Source organism: Herpailurus yagouaroundi, unplaced genomic scaffold (genome assembly GCF_014898765.1).
Source record: "Herpailurus yagouaroundi ecotype Mexico unplaced genomic scaffold, PumYag 141, whole genome shotgun sequence".
NCBI classification, from domain to species: domain Eukaryota; kingdom Metazoa; phylum Chordata; class Mammalia; order Carnivora; family Felidae; genus Herpailurus; species Herpailurus yagouaroundi.
The window spans coordinates 19176317-19200054 of NW_024412396.1; positions in this window are offsets into that span (position 1 = coordinate 19176317).

Consider the following 23738-nt stretch of genomic DNA (forward strand, 5'->3'; position numbering starts at 1 on the left):
AAGATTCAAGAGAGGAGAAAGGAGGCAACAAGACTGGTCAAAGAGTGGGAGCATGAACACACCAGGAAATATATTCAATTTACCAGACTGCCTATGGCTCACGTAAGTTTATGGTCATTAATTTCAAGTGACATCAGTGGACACAGTTATGTCTTTTTCTCCAACCATGTTGAGCTACCTGGTGAGAACATGGAGAAGGTAGAGAACTGGTGTAACCAGGATTGAGAGTGAGGATTTGTCACAAGTAAACAATATATGCTATATGATTTGCATTCACATGGAAATTAACTTCAAACTGAAAAAATTACTCATCCACATGCACATATATGTAAAAAAACAACATGATCCTCTTTACTAATCTTAAAAACAACAAATTAAGTTAACTCCTCTTGTTTTGGCAGCACATTCTTAAACAATCATAGTTAAAATATACAGTTGACCTTGAACAACACAGGGGTTAGGAGTGTTAATACACTGTGCAGTCGAAAATCTTTGCAGAACTTAATTTTCCAGAAACTTAACCACTGATAGCCTATAGTTGACCATAAGACTTACCAATAACATAAATGGTTTATTAACACATATTTTGTATGTTATGCATGCCATATATTGTATTTTTACAATAAAATAAACGAGAGGGGCACCTGGGTGGCTCAGTCAGTTAAGGTCTGACTTAGGCTCAGGTCATGATATCATGGTCTGTGAGTTGGAGTCCCGCCTCAGGCTCTGTGCTGACAGCTCAGAGCCTGAAGCCTACTTCGGATTCTGTGTTTCCCTCTCTCTCTGCCCCTCCCCAACTCTGTCTCTCTCAAAAGTAAATAAACATTAAAAAAAGATTTTTAAAATAAATGAGAAAAAAGAATATGTTAATAAGAAAATCAAGAGAAAATATATTTACAGTACTGTAATGTAAAAAATAATCCACGTATAAGTGAACCCACACTGTTCAGACCCATGTTCTTCTGGGATCAATTTATGTCCTTCCAGACATTGATATTTAATTTGCTGTACTTTTAGCACAAGTCAAATATCAAACCCCTCTGCATCTTTCTCTCTAATCATTCCTGTCCTTCATCACTCACACCCAAGCACAGTAATTTATCTATAATAGAAAAATAAAGGGTGCCTAAAAGGTGGTTAGGCATCACAGTAACTGCAGCTCCAAACTGAGCCTCATTATCTTCACATCTGAGAACTACAGATCCCTCTAGTGGAAGTCAGTTATTTCTTTTCCCTAGAGAGTGATGGAAAAAAAAAAAACAACCTTCTCTTTTTTTCTCTTTAATTTTTATTTTAGAGAGAGAGAGAGAGCGCACACACGCAGGGCAGGAGGCAAGGGCAGAGTGAGAGACAGACAGAGACAGAGACAGAGACAGAGACAGAGACAGAGACAGAGACAGAGAATCTTAAGCAGGCTCCATGCCCAGCATGGAACTGAATGGAAGGACTCAATCCCACAACCCTGGGATCATGACCTGAGCCAAAATCAAGAGCCAGAAGCTCAACCAACTGAGCCACCCAGTCCCCCAACACCTTCCTTTTTCACTGGTGGCATAGTCATTCATACAGCATTTAAAATAATGTGTTTCTTATTTCCAATAGTTATTTTGGCAAAATGGACTGAAAGCTTCACTAAAAATATAAGACTAATCCTGAAAAACAAAACAAACAAAAATCAATAAAAATGGCCTTTTTCACAAGTGATTCTCATTGACTGGTAAAAAAACAATTTCAGGAAGTTCTTGACTGGTTCCTTTACAGTAATATGAGCATGATAGGAACCTGGCAGAAACTCCTCTCATTTGGAACAATAATATCTTAGAAAGAAAAACAGAACTTGTTCTTAAAAAATATTTTTGAAAGGACTCTTAATAGGAGGTTTTTCAAATATATTGGAGACAATTCAGACATTTGTGAAGAATATGCTTCATTATTATTCTCATCATGATCATCATTATAAAAATAAAGAGAACATTTAGCAATGAGCTGTGTGAAATTTCAAGTGATTAACATTGTTCAAGTTCATGCTTTTTAGTACTTAACATTTTTTAAAGATTATTTATTTATTCTGAGAGAGAGAAAGAGCGCGCAGAGCCCTACATGGGGCTCAACGTCAGAACTCGTGAGATCATGACCTGAGATGAAATCAAGAGTTGGACCCTTAACTGACTGAGCTACCAAGATGCCCTTAGTACCAAACATTTTTGAGAGTCACAGTTTTGGCCATTTTGGGGAAAGAATTATTTTAAGAAAAATGAGTTCAGTAATTTGCATATCTACAATCTGCATTCAGAGATGGACTTTCACGTTTTGTTGGGAAGTAAGGAGAGTTGCATTATTGTTTGGGCTTATCATTAACTGGTAGTGCAAAACAGAGAAAGAAGATAAGTTTTCTGTGTCTGTTTCTACCTTTGTATTTCATCTCTAAAATAAAAGATTCAGTCCAGTGGATCTATAGAGAAGAGGAGAAAAATTAAATATATAAGTTCTCTCCCCTATTTAATAAAAAATCTTGTGAACTTGATTCCTCTTGTGTATTCTTCTCTGAATATTTATTCAGTCTTGCACTATGTTAGTTATTTTAAGTCTAGCAACATACCTCTCGGAGTCTCAATTATCTCATCTGCAAATGGGAATAACAAACCGAGACTGCTGATCTCAATAGATTGCTGATGAAAATCAATAAGGCTACATGTTAAAGTAAAGCTACTACATACAAAAATTTTAGATGATAAAGGACAATTTAAATGTGAAATATCAATATTAATATTTTGGTCCCCTTGATTAGACATTCTATTTAGAATAAATTGGTTATGTAAAATTTTGGTGGAATTATATGGAAAAAATCTTTTTCTTTTTATCAGACAAGGATTCCCTAAAGGAAAATTTTACTAAACCCTCATTCGCTTGCTGTATCTGTTAATAAAAAATTATAAAATAAACCTTTAAGAAAAATGTTATGCAGGTTTGCTTCCAGTGGGAAATAGTTTCCATCAAAGGACTGTTAAAGGTAAACAGAAAAAAGTTAATAAAGCTTAAAAATAGAATTGGCTTAAAAAATAGAATTCCTTGTGTTAAATATCTTTTTTTTTAATGTTTTTAAAGTTTATTTATTTGTTTGAAGAGAGAGAGAAAGAGCAGGGGAGGGGCAGAGAGAAGGGGAGAGAGAGAATCCCAAGCAGGCTCCTCACTGTCAGCACAGAGCTCGACATGGGGGCTGGAACCCACCACAAACTGTGAGCTCATGACCTGAGCTAAAACCAAGAGTTGGACGTTTAACCAACTGAGCCACACAGGTGCCCCTGTTAAATGTTCTTTTTGTTCGCTTTTGTGTTTTTAAGTGTTTCTTCATTTTCATTACTATTTATTTATTTATTTGTTTTCAGTGGGGACAAGAATAGCTTTGTTCATTCCTCCATGCTTTTGCTAGGTAGTTGGCATTATCTTTGCCAGCTTTCATTGTTTACCTATCCGCTACCTTGTTATCTTTAGAGAATTTTGCCTTACTCTTTCTACTTTGTGTTGTTACTATATTATTTTATTGACATTAGAAGATGAACTGAGTGAATATTTATGTATTTTTTCCTATACAAAGTATATCAGAAAGAAATATACTTGGTAATCATGGTCGGGAAACCACAGGGAAAGGGTAAACCAAATGAAGTTCAAGTAGCTTAGCGACAGAGTGCCAAGAGAAAGGAAACAAAGTCAGGGGTCAGTTTTCAAGTGGATAAAGGACCAGGTAGATTTCTGAAGATAGAATAAGGATCTAGAAGACCCAGAGGGCTAGATCTGTGGTCTGACCCCAATAATAATGGTAATGATTATATTAGGGTTTATTATATTATGTGATACTATGTGATAAGTTAGAGATAGGAGACAAAAAGTATATCCATAACCTCAAAAACAAAACAGATTTTTCAGTGTTAGTAGAAACAATTTGCTTGTCTTGTACAATGTGGTGGTTTTGTTTTAAATAGAACACAAAGACACCAACTTTATGCATCATCTGGTGGTCAGGGAAAGTAATATTATTCTGTTTTCAAATGCAGTCATTATAACATTCTAAAAACTAATTGCTAGGGGTGCCTGGGTATCTCAGTTGGTTAAACGTCAGACTTCGTCTCAGGACACAGTCTCGCGGTTCGTGGGTTGGAGCCCCCGCATCCGGCTCTGTGCTGACAACTCAGAGCCTGGAGCCTGCTTTGGATTCTGTGTCTCCCTCTCACTCTGCCCCTCCCCTGCTCATGGTCTGTCGCTCCCTCCCTCAAGAATGAATAAACATTAAAAAAAAAATAACTGATAATAATAACTAACAACTATTGAGTACTTACAGTGTGGCAGGTAATGTTCTGAACATCTTTAATCCATATTACAACCAATGAGATGGTTATTATTTTTTCCTATTTTATAGATAAGGAAAGTCTAGCACAAAGAAGTTAAGAAGCTTATCTAAGGCCATTTATCTAGGAAGTTTTGGAGAGTGGGCTTTCACATATAGACATTTTGATTCTAGAACCCATACACTTAGGAAGAAGACTAGTGAACATAGAAGACTAGGTTCTATTGAAATCCATTATGTGCTTTCACCATGTGAGGAGGATGAAGAAAAATAGTAAATCACAAGTTTTCCCAAGAAGTTTACCATCTACTTGGGAAATCATGAAAAAATGGGAAGTCACAATTTTACCTGTATAATTTAAATTGGAGCTTGGTTTGTATAAACTAGAAGTGTTTGTTGATGTTGTTACTGTTTGGAAGGCCTTAAATATAATATAATTCCATAATATATTTGGTACGTATCTATTTATCAATTGTTTCTACTAAATTTGGTTCCATTTGCTTTTTTCCCACAACAATATATTATGAACATCATTCCAGGATAGTGTGTACAAACCTACCTCTTTTATAGCTCTTATCTTGCATTGCCATAACTTACTTAACCCGAGCTCTATTAATGGGCCTTTAGCTTGCTCTCAATTTTTCGTTTTCACAATTGATAAAAGCAAACTGATAAGTGCTTTTAAGATCATGTGTATAAACCCATGCGTATGTTTGTACAATTTTATAAGGGTTTATTCCAAGATTTCTAGGTATAGATTTGATGGGACAGATGTTATATATATTGCAAATTGTGAAAAAAATGCCAAATTATTTTCTAAAAATGAATCAACTTTATAGTTCACTGGCAAGGAGCTGAGTGCCCATATTCCTTGTCAAAACTATTTTTTTTTAATCTTTAGCATTTAGTCTTCCTAATCTGTAATAAGAAAAGTGTCATTTCTAAGAACAAGGACTGAAATAAAGATTATGCTTTTTGTTAGAACTATTTAACTGATGTTGTTTATAAAAAAAAAAAAAAAGGTAGGAGAGGACACGAAGTAAAAAGTAAGTGAATCTCAGAGTAAATCTCTGTTAAAGTAAATCTCTGTTAATAGTTTTTTACATTTTGTTTTTAATTTTTTTAATGTTTATTTTATTTTTGAGAGAGAGAGAGAAAGAGAGAGAGTGAGCAGGGACAGGCAGAGAGACACAGGGAGGGAGACACAGAATCCGAAGCAGCCTCCAGGCTGTGAGCTGTCAGCACAGAGCCCAACGTGGGGCTCAAACTCATGAACCTTGAGATCATGGCCTGAGCCAAAGTCGGATGCTTAAGCGACTGAGCCACCCAGGCACCCCTCTGTTAATAGTTTTAACACACCAGTTGTGACAAAATGTGTTCTCCCATTTGCTTTCTTTCTTTTTTTTTTTTCCAAATAGACTTTATTTTTAGAGCAATTTTAGGTTCATAGCAAAACTGAAAGGAAGATACAGAGATTTTCCATATAACCTCTACCCCACATGTGCGTAGCCTTATCCACCATCCGCATTCCCCATCAAAGTGGTACATTTGTTAAAATTGAAGAATCTACATTGACACATCATTACCACTCATAGTCCATAGTTTACATTAGGGTTTACTTTTGGTGTTGCACATTCTATAGGTTTGGATAAATTTACAATGACATGTATCCACCATGATACTATCATGCAGAGTAGTTCCACTACCCTAAAAATTTTATGTGTTCCCCCTATTTTAGTTACTATATCCTGGACATGTCTTCATATTATTAGTATATATTTTTAAACAGTTAAATAGTATTCTACCAAATAGATTTACAATATTTTATTAAACATGCTTCATATTGATAAATATTAAATTGTTTTCAGTTGTTTGCTATTATTTACAAAACCATAGGATGCCTGCTTGGCTCAGTTGGTTAAGCGTCCGACTTTGGCTCAGGTCATAATTTCATGGTTTGGTTCCAGAGTTTGAGACCTGCATCAGGCTCCATGCTGACAGTGCAGAGCCTGCTTGGGTTTCATTCTCTCTCCCTCTCTCTCTGCCCCTCTGCTCCCCTCAAAAAAACAAAAAACAAAAAACATAATAAACATTCTTGTATATAACAACTTTGGACACTTTTGTAAGTATATCTGTAGGATAATGAAAGATTTAAAAGAGGAGAAAAGAAGAATGAGTCAGTGCCTATGAACATAGTCATGCACAGAAATGTAAAACAATTAAATCATACAAACCTAGTGTTAAAAAATAAAAGAGACACAGGAAAGAGACAGGAAACTAACATATGTTTGGTGTATATCATGTGCCATATGTATAATCATATTTTTTCTTGTAAAGAAAATTTTAAGTTAACAAACATCATCCCCACTTTTTAGAGAATTGAACTTAGTTGAATTCATAAGAAAACAAATATATTCACGGGCAGTCATTCATATTGAGAGATATGGCTGTCATTCAGACCAAAACACAAATACCTGCATAGAAGCCCTTGAAGCTAAGGGATTTGCCCCATTTACCTCAAGGCTTTGTGTTGGAACAGATTTTAAACCCAGGCTGGCCAACCCCAGAACCTGCCATCTTTGGTATTAAACTACACTGTCCTCAAAAGGAAAAGTTGTCAAAAAACAGGTAGAATCTACTAGAAGGCCAATGTTCTAACTCAAAAAGTTACCAAGACAAGGATATAAGCATTGGGAAAAAAGCAGACACCAGGTATGATAACGTGGGGAGATTTTTCGTAGCCTGGTAGCAAGACTGACTTGTTATAGAACCAGAGAACTGGCCCTGCACATGGAGATCAAGGGACTGTGAAAATATAAATGTCACAGTTGCTGAGTGTAGGTAAGGCTATGAAAGTGTTATTCCGATCTGGAGAAAAAGTGGTATTATAAAAACGCTATATAAATGGAAAACTAAGCTCATATAAGAGTACCCAAGCAATATCTGTTATATTATAGGCACTAAATAAACATTCATTAAAATTATTATATTAAAAGGTTGTGCAAACTTAACATTTTTAAAAAAATTTTTAACGTTTATTTATTACTGAAAGACAGAGAGACACAGAGTGTGAGCAGGGGAGGGGTAGAGAGAGGAGAGACACAGAATCTGAAGTAGGCTCCAGGCTCTGAGCTGTCAGCACAGACCCTGATGCGGGGCTGACACTCACAAACTGTGAGATAATGACCTGAGCCGAGGTCAGTCGCCCAACGAACTGAGCCACCCAGGCACCCCAATTACATATTATTTTTTGAATAGATTTCATCAACTCACTGGAAACTTCACAATTTCTAAAATTCCCACATTAAATAATAATAAGTAAAAATCATGAAAATAATTTAACACGAAACTGTTGCTAGACCCACAAAGAGTAAGGAACTTTAAATGTTATCTTGCTGAGAAAATTAAAACCAGACTAAAGTTACCTAATAATAAACTGATTTTTCTTAATATATGTAAAATACTGAGCAATTATAGAATTTTCTAATTTTTTTTATTTAAAACAAGTTCTAGGGGCGCCTGGGTGGTGCAGTCGGTTAAGCGTCCGACTTCAGCCAGGTCACGATCTCACGGTCCGTGAGTTCGAGCCCCGCGTCGGGCTCTGGGCTGATGGCTCAGAGCCTGGAGCCTGTTTCCGATTCTGTGTCTCCCTCTCTCTCTGCCCCTTCCCTGTTCATGCTCTGTCTCTCTCTGTCCCAAAAATAAATAAACGTTGAAAAAAATTTAAAAAAAAATAAATAAAACAAGTTCTACATTATTGTGCTTGAAGAGCTTCACTGTATGTTAGATACACATTTTATTTAATGGAGCATACAACAATTAATAATTTCAAGTATGGCTGAATTCCATTAACAAGGAAAAAAGAGATAATGTAATCCATCATAGCTGGTCAACTACAATGGGGGAATGTATTTTATCTCACTATGTACATAGAAACATGATTTAAGACTTAATATAGACAGTGATATAATTCTGTGATTTTAGTGAAATATAATGTGACTATCCAATCCTACAAAACAGTTCATAATATGATGCCAGACATTCTTGTTTTGTAATTTATCATGTTTATAATATCAAACAAAATTCCTTTATTTGTTTATTAAATTTTTTTTTAATGTTTATTTTTGAAAGACAGAGACAGAGCATGAGTGGGGGAGGGGCAAAGAGAGAGGGAGAAACAGAATCTGAAGCAGGCTCCAGGCTCTGAGCTATCAGCATAGAGCCCGATGCAGGACTCGAATTCAAGAGCCGTGAGATCATGACCTGAGCCCAAGTCAGACTCTTAACCGACTCAGCCACCCAGGCGCCCCTAAAATTCCTTTAAAGAAAAAAAAATCCTTTAGAGAAATGTGCTCTCTAATGTATTTTCTTTATTTTTTAATTTTTGTTTTGGAGAGAGAGTGTGAGTGGGAGAGAGAAGCAGAAGGAGAGAGAGAGAGAGAGAGAGAGAGAGAGAGAGAGAGAGAGAGAGTCTTAAGCAGGCTCCACGATCAGTGCAGAGCCTGAGGTGGAGCTTGATGCCATGACCCTGGGATCATGACCTAAGCCAAAAGCAAGAATACGAGGCTCAACTATTCAAACCTGCTGCGCCACCAAGACACCCTTAATATATTTTAAACTGTTTTTTCAGGTGCATAAAAAGTAAGCACAGTTGAATGGTGAGACATTTGAAAGCAAGTGAGGGTAAAATATGATGATCTTTACTATATATATACCAAACCAATTTTAGAAACTATCATTCAATAATAAGATTTTCATAAGTTTATGGAGGGAACTGTATGATCTCAAGAGAATAAATTAATACCTTCTTGTCTTATAAAGTAAACAGAAGGAAAGAGAAGTTTCTCCACATTGCAGCTCCAAAATTACTCCTCTGGATCCAGAAGCAAAGATCTCTGTAAACTATAATCAGGAAATACTAAGTTACTTATTTCAATTCAATGAAAATTAAGTGAACTACTGAGAAGCAGGCACTGCATTTTGCAGTGGTTAGGCACGCGGATGCCAGGGCTGTTGCAGCTGGGTTCTGGCACTTAATCAGCAGTGTGTCTTCAGCAAGTTCCTTGGAACTCATTTCTTTCATCTGTGCTTCAGTTCCTCCATTAGTAAAACATGAGGGGATGCTAATAGTAATAAAAATTCCTTCAAAGCATTGTATTTTGAGTTAATATATGCAAGGTACCTAGAATAGTGTCTAGAACATAGCAGGTGCTACATACAGATCAGCTGTTGTTAGTTTTTCTAAATAGAGAAAGATTTTATTCTGCTCAAGAAATTCCTAGTTTAGCCCATTTAGACTAGTCTAGAGAGTACCAGAAAAAGGTATTATTGAAATATGATAAGTATTTTTAAAATTTTATGTACTTTTTAAAGTTTATTTACTTGAGACAGAGAGAGAGAAAGTGGGAGGGACAGAGAGAGAAGGAGAGAGAATCCCAAGCAGGCTCTGTGCTGTCAGCTCTGTGCTGTCAGGTCTCGATCCCAGGAACCGTGAGATCATGACCTGAGCCAAGATGAAGAGTCAGAGGCTTTAATCGACCGAGCCACCCAGGTGCCCCTGCAATGTAATAAGTATTAAAATTAGGATATCTTCAGAGTGCCTCATGTCTTACAGGAAGAGTGAAAGCCATATTCAGGGATATGATTTAATATTTATATTTGTATTTCTAGGTTATAGTATGTCAATATTAGCTTTGCAATGTTATAAACATCCGGGTAAATATCCTTGATTGAATTTCAATTAGAAGCTTTACCTGTGATAATATGTTTACCAAAGCTATTTGCCCTTTACCATTTTCTTCTATTTGATTATGACTGAATTTTCCTTTTGCAAGACTTTGTAAGGACTCATCTAGAAAGGAACTTGTAGAATGTCTGTAACCAGTAACCCACTGCTATGTAGCTAATTTAATAAAAGGTGAGAGTATTGGACATTGATACAGTCTATGGCTTTCAAATGTTAAAGCATTATTTAATTACTGCTGCCATCTATCCACAGCACTTTTCTAATCTATAAAAGATCAATGTCTATAATATTTAATGTTGGAGACAATATTCATAAAAGCCAAATAATTTAAATGACATTTCCCAAGTTTTTACTATTAAGGCCATAGCTCTGCTTGGCACAATTAAAGTAGGTCCAGGACTTGTCAGACAGTTTAACTTTTTAGGGCAGTTAATTAGATACTTAGGAGTGGGCTGGCCTCTGGATAAGTATCTCTGCAATTGTTCTTACCTTGTTTTAATTGAAAATGTATTATTGTTGTTAATTAAAATACATAAGGTGTTGTTTATTTTATAACGAACAATGCGTAGTGTCATTCCAGATTCTTAGGAGACTAGGCTAGCTAGAAGGTGTTATTTGAAAAATCTCAAATTAAAAATTATACAGAACAGGCGCCATTCTTGTTGAGTGTTCACTCTCCAACCCCCTTATAATCAAACAATTTTTTACAATATTCCATCATTTATCCTTCCCATTACACTGTAACATGATTTCTCTTGGTAATACAACCATTTCCAGCTCTCATAATCAGGCTCTTACAACACTCAACTGCCCTAGAGACTTGACATTTATTAATTCCTGGAGGAGGTCTGTGTGTAGTACATGGCAAGATCTACATTCACATAAATCATGAAATTGTATTTGAAACAAGAATCATGACCTAGAGATTCAGTCAGCAAGGATCAAAAACCATATCTTCTGATGAATAGAAAGGGGTGACTTTTTAAAAAATTCTAAAAGAATCATAATAGGCTAGCTCAGAAATGACTCAAGTACAAAGATGTGGAATCCTATATTGAAGAGGCCACAAAAAATGAAAGCAGATTGACCAAAGTTATAAAAGATGCCCACTAAGGATCAATTATTCAGATTGCTAAAGAGTAGGCACTCATGGGGCTAAAATCAGAAGAGGGGTACACAGTGATTAAAAGAAAGTTCTAGAAAGAAAGATTCATTCTGCATTTCATTTTGCTGTAAGTATAAACATCACTTAAGTGAAGAGTCCCTGCATTTTAGAACTCTTGGAGATAGATTTATTTCATAATCAACCACTTCTAAATTTCTTGATATATCACTTTAAAAAGACATTGTAAGAGATGTATCCAGAAATGAAGTTTCAGGAATTGAATTATCTTTATTCTGTAGTGAAAGCCATCTCACATGAGCCTGGCTCCACAGATATCGGGTTTACTACCAGTTTGTGCCTCCCACAAAAGCTATGGAGAATGATGATGTTTTCAGAGGGAAACTCAAGGATACATAGACATTTTCTACTGGGGGTTGAAAAATCCTTCTTGGGGCGCCTGGGTGGCGCAGTCGGTTAAGCGTCCGACTTCAGCCAGGTCACGATCTCGCGCTCCGTGAGTTCGAGCCCCGCGTCGGGCTCTGGGCTGATGGCTCAGAGCCTGGAGCCTGTTTCCGATTCTGTGTCTCCCTCTCTCTCTGCCCCTCCCCCGTTCATGCTCTGTCTCTCTCTGTCCCCAAAATAAATAAACGTTGAAAAAAAAATTAAAAAAAAAAAAAAGAAAAATCCTTCTTTATGGAATCTAAATCTGAACAAATCTAAATTTAATTGTGTTTGTATGTGTGTGTGTAGGTACACAATGTTAAATCTGTAATGATTATTGCTTTTGGTCTTTTTATACTGTCCCAAATATATTGTTTAAATATAGTATTTCTACTAACACAAAGTTCATAGTTAATTATACATAATTAGATATGTTCCTCTAAATATCCTTCTTAGTTGGAAGAAAAATGATATTGAAGAAAGATAATACACTTGGGATCAAGACAGATATGTGTTCTTCCTTATTAAATTTTCTGAATCTCATCTTTATTCGTTGTACATATATGGAGCACCAACTAAATATGCCAAGTGCTACAGCAAATGCTTTAGAGGCATTATATTTTTTTAATTTTCACAATAATCCTAAGATATATGTCCCATTACTATAATAATTTTCAAGTAGGGAAACTGAGATTATGTAATTTGCTTAAGAACATGTCACATACACAGGAAATGTTGGAGTCAGGACTCGTATCAGGCAGGTTGACCTCAGAGTCCACATGCTTAACCAATATGAGATTCTGCCTTCTTGGAATGTACAAGAAAGGCCTTGAATACAAAAGCCCCGTGTATTCTGGAGTCTTACAGCCTAAGTTCAAACCCCATTCAACCATATATAAGCGCATTAATGCAATATCTATAATGGGTCTATAAACCAGATATTTTCCCATATTTTTTTTAACAGATAGATAAACTGAGACTTAGAGAAGTAAATAAGTTACCCAAGGGAACACTAGTAAATGGCATTGTTTTGACTCTAAGTCTCTGTTATTTCTAATACATGCACTGCCATTCATTTCATTCTTATTTAATCATCCCAACAACACCGTAAGTCCTGTTATCTACATTTTATGAACACTGGAACATGTTAAATGACATGTTAAATGTCTGAGTTCACCTGGTCACTGAGTATTGGACCTAGGGTTCTAGGCCACATCTGTTTGACTTAGAAGTTCATTTTCTATGATTACTCATTGTCACTGAACTATTATAATCAAGCTGCCCATTATTTTGATATTTTCCACGGATTAAGACCTTATTCATTTTAAACTTTTCTATATAATTCTGCTTGTAGATAGATGAATCTCAGACACAAAATTGACCATTTTATAGCAGTCTTTATTTTTCTAGTCCTAATCCAGATGATTCTTGGAAAACATAAAAGACTAAGAAAGGCAATAGCCTAAGAAAATGATATCACTGTGTAAAAGTTCTGTTTTGGAAATGAGTATTCACTATTTGGGATTTTTTTTAAGTGAATCTGTTTAGATATTCACTTAAATAATAAAAAATGCATAAATTATTCATTTATTTGTATATTTTCCCATTCTACCAAAGAATTATCTCAAGAAGTCTGGTATTTCAACTGTTAATAGATGATTTCTTGAATATATCTTCTTGAAAAGTGAAATTAATAAAAAAAAAGAAAAGTGAAATTAATGATTTTATTTTTTTAATGTTTATTTTTGAGAGAGAGAGAGAGAGAGAGAGAGAGAGTATGAGCAGGGCAAGGGCAGAGAGAGAGGGAGACACAGAATCTGAAGCAGGCTCCAGACTCTCGAGCTGTCAGCATAGAGCCCCACATGGGGCTAGAACACACAAACTTTGAGATCATGATCTGAGCTGAAGTCAGACGCTTAACCAAGTGAGCCACCCAGACACCCCTGAAGTTAATAATTTTAGAAGCAATTCTTGATTTAGAGATTATATTATCCCTGGCACTAATAGCACACAGATGGAACATTCAAATTAGGTTTATCTGAGGTGAGTTTATTTGTAAAGCAGCTAATTGCAAAGACATGGGAAGGGTGTGGGGGAGTCACAAGGACTAGAGTATAAATCAAAGCTGTTACCACCCCAGTCTGTGTGGATGAGGGGAGAGAGAAGTTGCTGGAATTAGGAAGGACTGACAGTTGTGTAGAAAAGGCCATTCAGAATAAGCAGTGGCCTACTCTCACAACACATACCAGCCTAAGGTAATTGCAGAAGATCAGAATAAAAGAACTACTAACCCTATATATCTATCCTCTTGCCTTTTAATCTTGTTTCAGTGCCTCAGAATAGCCTAAGCCAACTGTAAAGTCAGAGAGTATGTGAACTTGGTGAGTTAGCTCTATAGGTCATATAGTCTTCTGGGGAAGAATATGGGATAGAGAAGGTCAGAGAACAGATCTGCAGTGCCAATGAAAATATCCAATACAAAAATTGACACTCATATTAACTAATTATGTACTTATGTTTTTATATGTATTTTATAAAATCAACCAGGATATCTATATATGCTGCTATAGTATATCAAAATTTTAGGAATAATAGGAGCACCTGGGTGGCTCAGTCAGTTATGCATCTAACTCTTGATTTCAGCTCAGGTCATGATCTCATGGTTCTTGGGATCAAGCCCTGTGTCGGGCTCTGTGCTGACAGTGCAGAATCTCCTTGGGATCCTCTCTCCCCCTCTCTCTCTGCCTCTCTCTGTCTCTCTCTCAAAATAAATACACTTAAAAAAAACTTTAGAGTATTATAATTGTGCTTAATAATGGCTAATCATAAATATATAAACATTTGTAATCTCCTAGTAAAAAAACAAAGGAGTCTAGAGTAATTTTTTAAAAAGCTCAGATGGGGCGCCTGGGTGGCTCAGTCGGTTAAGCGTCCGACTTCAGCCAGGTCACGATCTCGCGGTCTGTGAGTTCGAGCCCCGCGTCGGGCTCTGGGCTGATGGCTCAGAGCCTGGAGCCTGTTTCCGATTCTGTGTCTCCCTCTCTCTCTGCCCCTCCCCCGTTCATGCTCTGTCTCTCTCTGTCCCAAAAATAAATAAACGTTGAAAAAAAAATTAAAAAAAAATAAATAAAAAGCTCAGAAACCTCTGAGTTAGGATTCCTACATTTAAATCAGCCATTAAAGGCGCAATCTTGAGCAAATCAGTTAACCTCTCAACACTTCAGTTTCTGTTCTGCAAAATAGAAATACTCTATGCCTTACCTGTCTCATGGGGTTGTGGTGATAGGCTATTGGTTATGGTGTATGAGATAGTATTTTAAAAACATAATATATTATTTGTTTTCAAGAAGAAAGTGTTACATTGAATTAGGTCATCTGGCAAACATAATTTTAGGATCTGTTTTTATTTTATTTTTATTTGTTTTTCCCTGAGATGGAAATTTATTATGCTTATTAGAAAAAGGTATTGTGGATGAACAGGTAAGAATTTTAATTGAGGTTTTATATGAGTAATAAATTATGTAAGCCCTTATATATATACATTAGAGTCATAATACTTTAAACAATCATGCAGTGACTTTTTTTAGCATGCTGTGTTTTTTGTTGTTGTTGTTTTGGGGTTTGTTTTTTCTCTTTTTTTTTGCTTCTACACAGAAGTTTATTTTTTAAAGTTTTTATTTAAATTCCAGTTAGTTAACATACAGTGTAATATCAGTTTCAGGTGTACAATATAGTCATTCAACACTGCCATACAACACCCAGGGTTTATCACAAGTGTCCCCCTTAATCCCCATCACTTATTTAACCCATTCTTCTACCCACCTCCCCTCTAATAGCCATCAGTTTGTTCTCTATAGTTAAAAGTCTGTTTCTTGGTTTGACTCTCTCTCTTTTTTATTTTTTTACCCTTTCTCATTTATTTTATTTCTGAAATTCTACATATGAGTGCAATCATATGGTATTTGTCTTTCTCTGACTGACTTATCTGGCTTAGCATAATACACTTTAGCTCTATCCATGTAGTTGCAAATGGCAAGATTTCATTCTCTTTTATGGCTGAGTAATATTCTATTGTGTGTGTGTGTGTGTATATATATATATATATATATATATATATATATATACACACACCACATCTTCTTTATCCATTCATCAGTCAACAGACACTTGGGCTATTTCCATAATTTGACTATTGTAGGTTATGCTGCTATATGAAACCATAAAAATCCTACAGGAGAACACAGGCAGTAACCTCTTTGACATCAGCCATAACAACTTCTTTCTAGATATGTCTCCTGAGGCGAGGGAAACAAAAACAAAAATAAACTATCGGGACTTCATCAAAATAAAAAGCTTCTGCATAGTGAAGGAAACAATCAACAAAACTAAAAGGTAATCTATGGAATGCGAAAAGATATTTGCAAATGACATATCTGACAAAGGATTAGTATCCAAAATATATAAAGAACTTATAACACTCAACACCAAAAAAATAAATAATCCAATTAAAAAATACACAGGAGACATGAATAGACATTTTCCAAAGAATACATACAAATGGCCAACAGACACATGAAGAGATACTCAAGAGCATTCATCATCAGGAAAATACAATCAAAACCATGATGAGATACATCCTCACACCTGTCAGAATGGCTAAAGTTAGCACAAGAAACAACAGATGTTGGCAAGGATGTGGAGAAAAGGGAGCCCTCTTGCACTCTTGGTGGGAGTGCAAACTGGTGCAGCCACTCTGGAGAACAGTATGGAGCTTCCTCAAACAGTTAAAAATAGAACTCCCCTATGATCCAGCAATTGCACTACTAGGTATTTACCAAAAGAATACAAAAATACTAATTCAAAGAGATATATGCACCCTGATGTTTGTAGCAGTATTTGATTTTTTAAAAAGAAACTCATATTAAGAAATTATGTCTGTACACTATTTAGATAAGTATGAACGTGCAATTTAACTTAACATGAATGCCCTGATTTCTAAGCACAATTGTCTTCTTTCTAAATAATTGACAGTCATCTGTTATCTATGATCACCATATCATGTATGGTAATAACCATACATATAGTCACCTTACATATATGCCTGGTGTATTTCTACAAGAAACTATAGCAAGTGTACTTTGTCATTCTGAAAAATTTAATCCCATACTAGCAATTGTGCTTATTGAGATAAAAATATTAAAATACTCCAGAAACATAAAATAATTTATATTATGTAAGTTTTTAAACATGGGTTTAAATGTTGGTCACCTTCCTATTTTCATCCTATACACTCTTCCTGACTTATTGCATACCTATGACTCTATCCATCGCTATAACTATATAACTATAAAGCAATAACGTCCATATCATTATCCCCTGCTGGCATCTCTACCTGTGTACATCAAAGGTACCTCAAACTCAGTATGATGAAAATTAGTGAGATTTTTTTGCCCCAAGTGGTAATGTATTCAACATCTCAATAAATATACATCATTGTCTATCCAGTCACCCAGAAATTTGGATACTATCCAAATAACCACCACCTCCTAATCACTCACATCTAAATCATTGCAAAATTCACTAATTGATTCCACTTGTTTACAGGCTACCATTTTCAATCTCCTCTTCCCAGTATTATTGAAGTGATTTTCTAACATACAAGTGTGATCACTTACTTTTCTGCTTAAAACCTTTTCATATCCTTGTAACAGTTTAGTACCAGTGATGGGTGACCATTATTTAAGATTTCTCCCATCATTTTTTACTTTACCATGACCTCCACTCTACCTTTGTCCCCTACAAATATAGATATCTCCCACTCTCAGTCCTTTTCCTAATCCACACTGTTTCAGGTCTCCATGGCTATGGTCACACTGTGCCTTTCCCATATAATAGATTTCTCTCCACCCCATCACCACCCCAGTCTGGCAGATACAAACTACCTGTGAGTCAAACTGTTCTAAGAACTACCACCATTATACATGCTCCTTACCACTCTTCTTTCCAAATAGACCACATCTTTTGTGGTCTTTTATCATAAATGCATTTATTTTTATTCTATCAGTCTCTTTCTCTTCACTAGAATATAAAACTCCTTAAGATCAGCAGTACTAACTTGATGTTTCTAATGGCTAGTAAACAGGAGTGTTAAAAATTACATATTCAATGAAAGAATGACTTGAAGAACAAAGTTCTGTAAGGATAATGTTCTACTTTTACCAGTCTATTTCTATATTCCCCAACTGGCTGTGATAAACCTGAAAATAATAACTTTTTGGTATGGTAAGAGGAATGTATTAAAAAAGTAAAAAAGAAATGTTTGTATAACTAACAGTTATAGTGACATAGTTCTGACTTCCCATATGGTTTTCCAATAGAAAAAAAATCTTACAAATAACAACAGATATGTTATAATTTATTATTTCTTTTCAGGCTAACATTAGGGGTTGTTCATAATTTTATCATGTAACTATTCTTGCACACTGAACTTTCTGCCTCAAAAGAATTAGATACTAAGGGAGATAAATGCCCTTTATTTTTTTGCCAAGATGAAAGAATTCTCTACTAAATTTGTTCTATGCTAAAATAAGATAAGAATTAAAACACATAAATTTGCATTCTCAATATAAAAGCTTGCATTTAAAAAATCAAAGCGTGAGTTAGTCGTGTCTTTTAAGTCTAAAGACATTTAAAATTAGGACGGCAGTTATGGGCACTCAAAAAAATAGACTTTATCCACTTTAAGTCAATGCTTTTCACTTAGAAATTTCCTTTTCAGGCCAACATTTCTCTAACTCCCATTATGTTGAACTTATACAATTTTGGACTATTTGATTTAATGATAGAATTCTATGAACATTATGCTAATTAATTTAATGTATTTTATTAAATCCATCTCTCTCCAACCATATATTTTGTTAAAAGTAAAATGTGAAATCTATGTTCTCATTGTGTTTTTTTCTAAAACAGACACACACACAAATACATAGTGTCCACTTTACCCCCAGAAGAAAGACTTTATAATAAGAAATACAGCAAACGTATTTTCAGTAAATTTCATACAGTGTAAAGGAGATGGAATTTCTTAAAGTCCAAGAATTTGTAACAAATTTAAAAAGAAAGAAACATGAAGAGAAATTCCTAGAAATTCTTGTTATAAGATTTACAAAATCTTGTAGAAAGCTCTGTGTTAAGCCTGAGCATTGAGGCCTTCTAACAGAGACTCTGAATTATTTTCAGTTATCACATGGCTCCGCAGAAAGCAATGGGTAATAAGCCATAACACAGTCCAGTCAAAGCACAAGCCAACAGAAGAAGTCACTATTAGAAGGCCCAGGTCAGGGAAGGAGGAGAATTTCTCTCAGCTGTGATATGTTATTGCTGAGAGGAATCCATACTATGGCACAGTCTGATGTGTTCAATTTTTTTAAAGTTTGTTTCTTGGGGTTCCTGGGTGACTCAGTTAGTTAAGTGTCTGACTCTTGGTTTTGGCTCAGGTCATGATCTCAGGGTTTGTGAGTTTGAGCCTAGCATCAGGCTCCATGCTGACAGTGTGGAGGCTGCTTGGGATTCTCTCTCTTTCTCTCTCTCTCTCTCACTTTCTCTCTCGCTCTCAAAATTTATTTATTTATTTTGAGATAGAGAGCAAGGAGGGGCAGTGAGAGGGAAGGGGCAGAGAGCTCAACCCAGGGCTTGAACTCACAAACCATGAGATCATGACCTGAGCTGAAATCAAGAGTTGGACGGTTAACCTACTGAGCCACCCAGGCACCCCTCAATTTGTATTCCTTTCAATGCACTTTTAAAATGTTTTAAATTGAGATATAACTGACATATAACCTCACCTAAATTTAAGGTGTCACACATCTTGAACAACAATGGTTCACATCGATTGGTACACATATAATATATACTGCAATATGATCAGTAACATAGCAATAGCTCACACCTCTAGGGCACCACATAATTATCTTTTATTTTGTATGGTTAGAACGTTTCAGATCGAGTCTCTTGATAACTTTGAAGTATAAAATACAGTATTGTGGTGTGTTAATTTTTGAGACAAAACAGCAAAGGTAAATAAAATTTAAATGATCGGTCCCATATTACACAGCCAATATGGACCAATTCAGGAAGAGTTCTATCTCCTGGAAGCCCTTCTCTCGTGATACGTTGCACATTTCTTTTCATAAGGTGTTTTTTGAGCAAAATGCCTGGAGCTGAGGTAGAAAACAAGCCAAACCCAATTAAATATAAAAGCAGATGTATACACAATTGTATAAGCAGTTGCTTGTGATTCCGAGGCTAGCATGAACATGAGGGCAGAGGCGTAGTTAGCTGCAGAGGACATTTTGTAGTAAAAGTCTCACTTCTGGGCCTCATGTTTGTCTATTTTTTCCCAATGTCAATCACAACTTCCCATGTCCTCTATTTTCAGAAAGCACTATAAAAAGACAAATCCTATTACATAATGACAAAGCATAATGCAATTTTTCTAAGTCAAGATAGTAAATTTTGTGAAAAAATTCTGGTATTTGACTGCTTAGCTGCAAATTTTAGCCCTAGCCTGAGTAAAGGCAGGCAAACTATTTCATCTCCCATGCCTCTGTTTCCTTAACTGCCAGGTGAGGATATTACTAGCATGTTACTGGGTTTTCATGAGGAGTATATGACTAAGACTAAAAATACATCAAAGCTTCCAACAATGCTTGGCACACAATAAGCCACATATCTAAACTTAGATCGTTTGTTATTCTAGTATTAAGCTTTAATACCAGCATCTACCTCTAAATATGTATATGGTGCATTTTTTGAGCTTTTATGGTATACTTAAAACATATAAGCTAAGTGTTAGCATTTTTAAATTTATTTCATTTTTTTATTTTAAAAATGTATTTATTTATTTTGAGAGAGACAGAGACAGTGTGAGCAGGGGAGATGCCAAGAGAGAGAGAGAGGGAGAGACAGAGAATCCCAAGCAAGCTCCACACTGCCAGCACAGAGCCAGATGCAGGGCTAGAACTCACAAAATCATGAGATCATTATCTGAGCCAAAACTGGGAATCAGACGCTTAACCAACTGAGCCACCCAGACTCCACTCATTTTTTTTTTTTATTTTAGAGAGAGAGAGCACAAGCCTGGGGGTGGGAGAGAGAGAGAGAGAGAGAGAGAGAGAGAGAGAGAGGAGAGAGAGAGAGAGAGAGAGAGAATCTTAAGCAGGATCCATGCTCACCATGGAGACCTACACAAAGCTCTATCAGACGACCCTGGGATCATGACCTGAGCTGAAATCAAGTCAGATGCTCAACTGACTGAGCAACTCAGGTGCCCCTATGTGTTAGCATTTTTAAGGTGTAAATTTATGACTCAGAGTATGGGAAATAGAAAGGAATACAGTGTAGTGTCAGCTAGAGTATCTTATTCTGGTTTATGTTATTAACCGCATCACCTGTAGGCTTATTGAGGGCAGGACAATAGCAATATCATCTTATTTTAAATAGTTAAACTGGCTTTACATGAATCAGCTGATAATTCTGCTGTGTGATATTGCTGGTGTGATAAGCCTCAGAATTTATAATGCTTACATTTTTAAATTTTCCTATTTTAATTCCCACTATACTTTTTCACCCTCATCCCCTTTTCCAATCTCTTACCTTATTCATCTCTCCTCTTATTGTTTTCCAATCTGCCTTTCAACCCCCACACTCTTCTAAGCCCCAAAGTGCCTGCAGGTCATTTCTTCACTCCTTGGATGAGTCCTATACCTGGTAAGGGAATGTAATGACTGTAAAACACCTAGTACATCAATGGATCAGCCTAAAGGTGGCCCATACTCATGAACTATCCCTCTCCATAAAGGGATCTCATGTATTGATCTGTTCTTTCATTTGTTTGTATATTCATTTAGCAAACATTTATTGAAAGTGAGTCTATGCCAGGTACTGTGTTGGGCATTCTCACATTCCCTTCCCAATAATATCATCTATCTATTAGCAATACTATTTTTGTCAATTAGCAATAATCATGACTTGGATAATCCTCACTGGCTATGATACTGCTACTATGCAAAGTTGACAGTGCTGCCTTATCAACTCCAGTTTATACATGAAGAAACTAAGATTGAGAGGTTTTAAGTAACTGCCCAGGATGGTATGCATTAGACACATCTTATGGAGTCTCTCTATGAATAATAAGCCAGCCAGATAATTTCATACAAGAGTAGAGCAGGCCATCATTCACCCATTCATTCATACAACCATTTATTTGTGGCGGGGGCTGGGGGGGGGGAGGATTGTATGTTTGTTTGTTTGCAGAAGTTAATAGTATCCCTAGCCTTGTGTGAGGTATTAGGAGAAAGTCTGCTTTCAGGAAAAAGGGCAGTATTACTTACCAGTGCTGATGCTTTATATATATTAACTCGCCTAGTTCAAGGACAGGCTGGCAAATTTTTGGTCCAGAAGACTAAATAAAATCATCCTACTCAAGAATCATTCCACTCTGACTCAAGTCTAATATCCTAGATCATTTGGGCCTGATTTCTGAAGTTCAGTCATTCTTTTCAAATAATGCTCCTTGAATTGTTGCAAGCCTTTGATAAATTTTCAGAGTTCAGGAAAAGTTGACTTTGACAACTTTTGCTATTGTTCTCATTGGTTTAATTGAAGAGGAGATTTCCACAGGTCTTTACTCCATCCTGTCAGAATTCCTTCCATGCTATGGTTTTAAACTCACTTCTTGTATTGCTTTGTGGTCTCATTCTTTATAATCAAGTTCATTGTTATCCTTCAGTTGCAGTAATTGAGTCTTGGCTCTGATTTGTTTTGTAATAGTTCAAATACCTCCATTGCTGAGGTGGTGCTGCCTTGTTTAATTCATCTTCCTAGAATCATGTTGCTAAACCTCAGTATTGATTCTCACTCTCTGTTTAAACACTATTTTAGGGGCACCTGGCTAGCTCAGTTGGTGGGATATGTAACTCTTGATTTCAAGATTCTAAATGCAAGCCCTATGCTGGGTATAGAGATTATTTAGAAATTAAAAAAAAAGTCTTAAAAAAAATAAAGGGGCACTTGGGTGGCTCAGTTGGTTAAGCATCTCACTCTTGAATTCGGCATGGGTCATGATCACACGGTTCATGAGACTGAGCTCTGCGTCAGGTTCTGCATTGACAGTGCAGTGCCTGCTTGGGATTCTCTGTCTCCTTCTCTCTCTCTCTCTTCCTTGCTACTTTCTGTGTATATATCTGGTGGACAACTTAAGAAAAAGATGAAGTCATTCCTAATATCCTTTTATGTTAGTCCTGGTATTAATTCTATGTATAGTGTAAGTTACACAGAAAAGAATGGTACCTCCCTAGGCTTTGTTGTTTAGACCTAGATTTATAGGGAAAAAAATCATCCCAGCAAGAAGAGTTTAAAAGATAGTTGTTCCCATATGAAGGCAAGAACCCCAAGCTGAAGAAAGCTATACTTTTAAAACCAAGTGCCTTAGTTGACTGTTACTCTGAATTTATTTTCTTTTTATTATAACTAATTTATTAGTAAATTCCCATATATAAATTTTAGATTGGTTTCTGGTGTACTATGGGAATGTAGTGGAAAGGTCATGTACATTCATATTTGGATATTAAAGGGAGTGCCATTTAAGCTCTGAACTCGGTATGGTAGAGAAAACTGTAATCAGTGAGAGAGCTCCAAGGGAAAGATTTATCTTTCAGGGTAAAAGTAAGGATAGAAGGTCCTCCATGCCTCACATAGATAATTCCTCTGATGACTTTGGTACATTGGAAATCATTTTAAGGAAACCTTCATTTTTCACTCACATAGATATCATGTCCTAATTACCTTTATCCCGGAACTTCTTAGGAAGTTCCATGAAGATCTCAAGTACTTATCTCCAGAAATCTGGCATGCCTTCTCCCCAACTGCAGGCTGGATTAGATGTCCCCCTGATGTACCCCACTTCCTTTTGTACCTATTCCACATTTTCTATTAGCCTTCCTTAAACCCTACAGAACTGCAGGATTTTGACTTGCCTTTATTATCCCAGTAGCTAGGACAAGAGTTGCTACCAATAGATGCTCAATAAATTGCTTGTGGAACTT